Below are 6,716 nucleotides of genomic sequence, written 5' to 3'. Positions count from 1 at the left end.
AGCAAATAATACATTTCTTTGGGGGTACACATCATTTTTACTGACAAACAAAGGGAGGACTAAAACACTGCGGCAATATTTTTCACTGTTTAGAAAGCAATCTCCCATTTGTGATACAATTGTTTGCAGTTGAGTGATGTGCGCTAAATGTCTGTGTTTGTATGTTAAAATGAACAGAGCAGTCCTTAAATTGAGAAATGAAGTTGCATGAAGAAATGTACTAATCTTCAAGTGTTTTGAGGATTTTATTTCAAATAATGATAATGAGCAGCAATGTATGTGGCAAATTCTCGAAATCATCAAACTTGGTCTGTCACATGAAAGTGGAAGTCAACCCAAACATATTTTTTTCCACAATATGTTCTATGCAGGCCCACTAGTTGAAATACGGCATTCTGATTAATATTGTGTTTGTGGAATATAGATTTTTTTAGCCATCTCAGGGGGCGGCCATTTTGTCACTTCTGTTGACTGTAGATGACATCGAAAGTTGATCAGGGCTATCGACCAATCACGGCTCACCTGTTTTCTGAAGCTGAGCCATGATTGGTCGTTATCTGGGCCCTGAGACACTGTGATGTCATTTTCAGTCGATAGAAGTGACAAAATGGCCGCCCCTGAGCAAGCTAAAAACGGGTGGATTTCTCATATTCCACAAATGCAACATTAATCAGAATGCCGTGTTTTGACTAGTGGGCCTGCATGGAATATATTCTGGAAAAAAGAAATGGGTTATCATCCCTCTTTAATGATATTAGAACAAAAAATAGTATTATTTAATAAATAATTCATTGAAAAATGTGATTAAACGAGTGTCATTTATCTGAATTGTTCATGATCTGACAAACTGCTGCTTGTTGTGAGTTGAATTCACTGCCACCATACAACTCTTGCATCTTAGATTGTTTTCTCACAAGTCCAAAAAAAACCCAAAAACAAAAATCATCCAAACGACGGCTTGTATCTTGCAAAACGCGGAGGTAGTTTCATTCTCATCTCAAGGCACCACTCTAATTGATTTCATTCATGAACTTTTATAGAAGTGGTCACATTATTTTAGAAAATATGTAGTTACACCACTATTTAATTTATAATTCAGATCTACTCCCATGAAGTGAATACCAGGATTTATTTGTTGCTTGGTCTGCATTCCAACTGTACCACATTCTGCAGCGTAAAGTCAGCCTGTTACTGGAAAATAGATAAGCGCCTGATAAGAGGTGAGTACCAAAACCTGTTAGGCCTACTCTTTATGGGCGGTCAGGAGTCTTTTAGCCTGTGCTTTAAAACTGGAATTAGTATGTTATTTTTAGTTGTATACTACTTATTCAAAAATAGTCTTTCATCTATTCCACGTAGTTACCCTTTGTGTTTCCTGCCTCTGTGGTCCCACCCTGATTTCATCTCTTCCTCATTATGCTTACCCTCTCAATTTAAACAATGCGCCCTTGTACTCATATGTCCTTTTGTCCTTGGCCTTCTTCTTAATGTTTTGCTCTGCTTTTTTTCCCCCCAAGATTCTGCCCTTCCCCCACCATCATGTTGAGTTATCATCTTTCCATTGTTTACCTTGTGTTGGCTCCAGCTTCTTTTTTTGTGGACCTGGATGACAAGATGACCAAAATCTCCACAACCATAACCATCAAATATAGGCACCCTTCCTCTTGCTCTCTTTGGATTTCGTTTTATAACAACGTCCAGGATGTCTTGGAATTATTCCAAATTACCTTTTGCTAAGCCACACCCAGAAAGGCTTCACTTGCAGCATTCTCTTGAATTCGATGGAATATATTTTTTTATTTTAGGATGTTATGCAGATAGCTTGTTTTGTGGGTTATGACATACCATAAAGCTATGCGCCCTGGACTGGTCGGCAGTCACATTTGGTATTTATTCAATGAAAATAATGGAATGTTGAGTTTACTGAAAGTACACTGAAAAAAATATCTGTTGAAATTACTCAATTTTATTTAATCAAGTGGTTGCATGAAATATAATCATCTTAATCCAGATCTGTTTATTTAGTACACTTCTCCTTAAAAAATGTATCTGTATCCACATGATTTTATTTTGTGCAATTGCCTGAGGAAATCAAATTGAGAAAATTCAATTTTTTTCAGTGTTGTTGAAATTGGGCACATTGAGACAATAACATTTTATCTCTCCAAAACTATTATAACCCCAGTTCACAAGTACTTAGTATGTATGCATGGAACATTTTCATAATTTTCATAGTTTTCAAGCCCTTGTTAATGAGAGATACGCTTAACAAATATGTTTCATAACTACACTGAAAAAAATGGTGTGTTGAATTTACTCACTTTTACTTTGTCAAGTGGTTGCACGAAATAAAAACATCTGGATTCAGATACATATATTTTGTAGATGTATAGTCTACTTAAACAATGTATCCATAACCACTTGAAGACATAAAATTGAGTCAATTCAACAGATCCTTTTTTTCACTGGACTTTTCTGCATATTTAGTAGCGATAATTCCAGCAATAATACACTGCGGTTGCCCAAAACCTTTTCCGGTGCATTCGCAACTGACGTCAAAAACCTCTTGCTCCCCCATCCTTTAGTCTCCTTCAGCCCTCATAAGGTAGACGAGAGATGGGGGCTGAACATGAGATCACATGCACAGGCACTCAACCCGTCGAGTCACCCCCACACGCACACACGCACACACCGAGTCTCATCTGAGGTTCTAAAAGTCGATGCTCTCTAACTGTCACTGCTAGTTACAGACCTATCATGCAGAAATGCTGACTTATTTATGCCTTTCATGCAAACGAGAGAGAACAGAGGAAACAGTACGTCTCTATATGTATGTGTGTGTGTGTGTGTGTGTGTGTGTGTGCATACTGCATCCTATTTGGCTATACATTACATCACTTTGCCATTACAGGCAACACTCACACCACCTCCTTACCAGAGCAGAATGGGTTCTTGTTCAGAATGTTACTTTTAAACCAAAAAAATAAAACATACCTTCACACATTTGAATTTGGCAGGGGTTATAAAGTAAAACATGCTAACATGTAGCAATATATTAATGTTAGGATGTTTTTGTTTGTTTAAAATGCTGCGAGTTAGCATTTAATAGAGGCCAGCAGTATAGTGGTTCAATTGACAGTTCTAAGGATCGTGGTTTGAATCCGGGCTTGGTTTGCACGTTCTCCCAATGCTTGTGTGTTTTTCTTGGACTCTGCTTTTTCCCCTACAATCCAAAAACATGCATGTTACGATCGTTAAAGGGAAGTCAACCCAAACATATTTTTTCCATCTGTTTTTAGCCAACTCTGGGGCGGCCATTTTGTCACTTCTGTCGACTGAAAACGACATCACAGTGGCTCAGGGCTCAGATAACGACCAATCACGGCTCACCTGTTTTCTGAAACTCAGCCGTGATTGGTCGTTACCTGAGCCCTGAGCAGCTGTGATGTCATTTTCAGTCAACAGAAGTGACAAAATGGCCGCCCCCCGAGATGGCTAAAAACGGGTGAATTTTGCTGCTTAACTTATATTCCATAAATGGCAATATTAATCAGAATGCCGTGTTTCAACTAGTGGGCCTGCATAGAACATATTCTTGAAAAAACATGTTTCGATTGATGTCCTGTTTAAGGACTTATTATTTTCCATTAGTATAAATATGTGAGTGTGGCTGGCAGCCACTCCAGGGTCTTGCCCAGAGTTAGCTGCAACATGATCCAGCTCATCTGTGACGCTAATGACGACGGGTGGTATAGAAACTGGTGCAGGGATAGCTATATCTATGAGGAAAAATAGGTTACATTTTCATCCGCACAAATCTAAATCCTTACAACCAGTTCAGCATAGATGCTTGTGGTCGATTGTTACCAAAAAAAAAATACATCCTACTAAATTGTATGAAAATGTCATTTGGCAGTTCAATGGTACAACAAATTATCCAGTGTGGCTCTGGGTGACTTGTACGCAGAATGATATTTACCATTGTTTATTAATTATCGCCGCACACACCAATCCAAGGCTGTGTATGTGTTGGCGCTGCACACTCGTGTCTCTGTGGGCGAGGGATCCTGGCATCATTAAATTCATAACTGGGGCAACCCACTCAATCACTTTCGTACGCTTCGTTCCAAGAGCTGCGAAGAACAGTGGGTGAAATGCGCAGGGATGTGTCTGCCATGTGTGTGCGCACACGTATGTACATGCGCACACCGGTGCATGTGAGAGTGACACCTCCCTCAGATTACTGTCAGGTAGTAAACGCTCCAGGGCAACAGTAGCTCAGCTATTTCTGTGTTAAATATATAGCTGACTTCCTGACGAATGTGGCAGTCAGGATCAGGCGTATATTTTGTGTTGATTGTGACTGTTTTGACGCCTCCTCCACGAGGGGAAGGTGACATATCAAGATGTACAGAGAAGATGAAGCAGGCAGGCCCGTTTCATCAAAATGCATAAACTCAATGTAATGTCTTTAAGTTTTGAGTTAGGATATGCCTCGTGTCAACGGCTTCATTTTCATCTCCATAGGCATCTGGCCACAATATTAGGTACACCTACACAGTCTAATGAGTTCTAATACAAATGCTCTACAGTGCTCATCTTCATTCACATCCGCCACTCCATTTTTTTTTTTAACCGATTGTTTTATATAATGTATTTAAAACGTGTTTTAATAAGTTTAACCATCTTTTAAGTGTGTGGGAGGGCAAAAAATAAATCTCTATATCATCGATTGCCACCTATTGCAGGATAGTCTGGACTAGAACGTATCCCCTGCAATAAATGAGGTTCACCTTATTAAACATTGTGAATATGTTGGTTTTTTTTTAATAATCAGTGTTCTTGTTTTAGAGCTACATAGCAGATTTCTAATTTATAATTCATAATAAAAGCAGATTTTTTATTTTTTATTTCCCAACCTTATTTAGCTTTGACAGCTCTATGTATGATGTGGTGCAGTTCTACGTAACTCAGAATTACATATTATTGAATGAGAAACATTTTTGAAGACTAAACATGGACATAGTAATTGATTAATTATGCATTGAAATCAATATCTATTGTGTGGAATTGATTAATTTGTTGATTAATTGCACCCAAAAAATGGTGTGTTATTTTGTCAAGTGGTTGCACAAAATAATCTGGATCCAGATACATTTTTAAGTAGTCTATTTTAAAAACGTATCTGAATCCAGATGATTTTTATTTCATGCAACCACTTGACGAAATAAAATTGAGTAAATTCAACCCCCCAAAATTTGGGCAGCCGCCAGATGTACTGTTGATTCAATATTAAATGTTTGTTTTTTGATTTTAAAAATTCAAAATGAGTCCGCATTGCTGATAACGCCCGTGATGCAACGTTACTGTATATGTAGCATAAAAACTGTTTATTAGGCTTTGGAATTAAGTATTTTCTTAATGGCGCTAGCTGCTCTCAGTGTGTGGTATACTCAAGATCACCAACACAGCACACCACAGGCAACCATAACTAATCTTCACTGAGAATCACGAGTTTGCTCCCCCAAACCAGATGTCTGTCGTAGTACCAAGCCTGACCTGTTAGAGGCAGCTTGTGCCACAGGGCATCCGGTGAGAAAATACAAAGAAGGAGAATGAATGTAGTGGAAGAACTAGAGAAAGATAGGCTAACTGTAAATGCCATTGTTTGCGTCAACAATCACAGAGTCCACTGCGTGGCCGAACTCTATGTTGACGACATGCATAAGGTGTTCAGATATATCGAACAGATTTAACATTTTTGATTGTCGGTCCTAATGTTTTACAAGCAGATAAGGTAGGAAAACAAAACCGCTCTTAAAGCGGAAGTCAACGCAAACATATTTTTTTCAAGAATATGTTTTATGCAAGCCCACTAGTTGAAACAGGGCATTCTGATAAATATTGCGTTTGTGCAATAAGTGTTAATCCACTCGTTTTTAGCCATCTCTGGAGGCGGCCATTTTGTCTTCTGTCGACTGAAAATGACATCACAACTGCTCACAACGACCAATCACGGCTCAGATTCAGAGAACAGGTCAGCTGTGATTGGTCGTTGTAAGCAGTTGTGATGTCATTTTCAGTCGACAGAAGACAAAATGGCCACCCCCAGAGATGGCTAAAAACAAGTGCATTTTGCAACCTAACTTATATTCCACAAACACAAAATTAATCAGAATGCTGTGTTTCAACTAGTGGGCCTGCTGGGAACATATTCTTGAAAAAATTATGCTTGGGCTGACTTCCGCTTTAAGCATGATAAATGTGCATATGTACACGATGTCCCTGAAAGATTATCCCTAGTGATTAAGATGTGGTATGGAGTGTGTTAAATCACATTAGAACCACATTAAAATTACAATCAATCAATGAAGGAATATAATCCATCGCCATGCCTTTTGGTCTCCCTGTTATACTTCCTCTCCCAAAGTATAAACATGCAAGACCAAATCTAAAATCAAACACCGGTTCGGATTCAGTCGCGGACAAAGAAAGGACTATTGTGTGCTGTGATACTTTCCCGTGCGACAGAAGCCACATATGGAAAGTTTTAGCAAGCAGCAGGTATGCGCTAGCCACAAATTGTGGATGTTTACTCTTTTCTACCTTACACCTTATGGCTAAAATAAACTGGCTCCATTGTTCATTGATGTAGACAGAGGAAAGGCACCAGACAGAGTCATGCCCTGCAGCACTGCAATGGCTTTTAGATCTGA

This window comes from Filicampus tigris, chromosome 5, assembly GCF_054856515.1.
Source record: "Filicampus tigris isolate MCC_2025a chromosome 5, RoL_Ftig_1.0, whole genome shotgun sequence".
In the NCBI taxonomy this organism is placed as follows: domain Eukaryota; kingdom Metazoa; phylum Chordata; class Actinopteri; order Syngnathiformes; family Syngnathidae; genus Filicampus; species Filicampus tigris.
Note: the sequence above shows the minus strand (reverse complement) of the source record.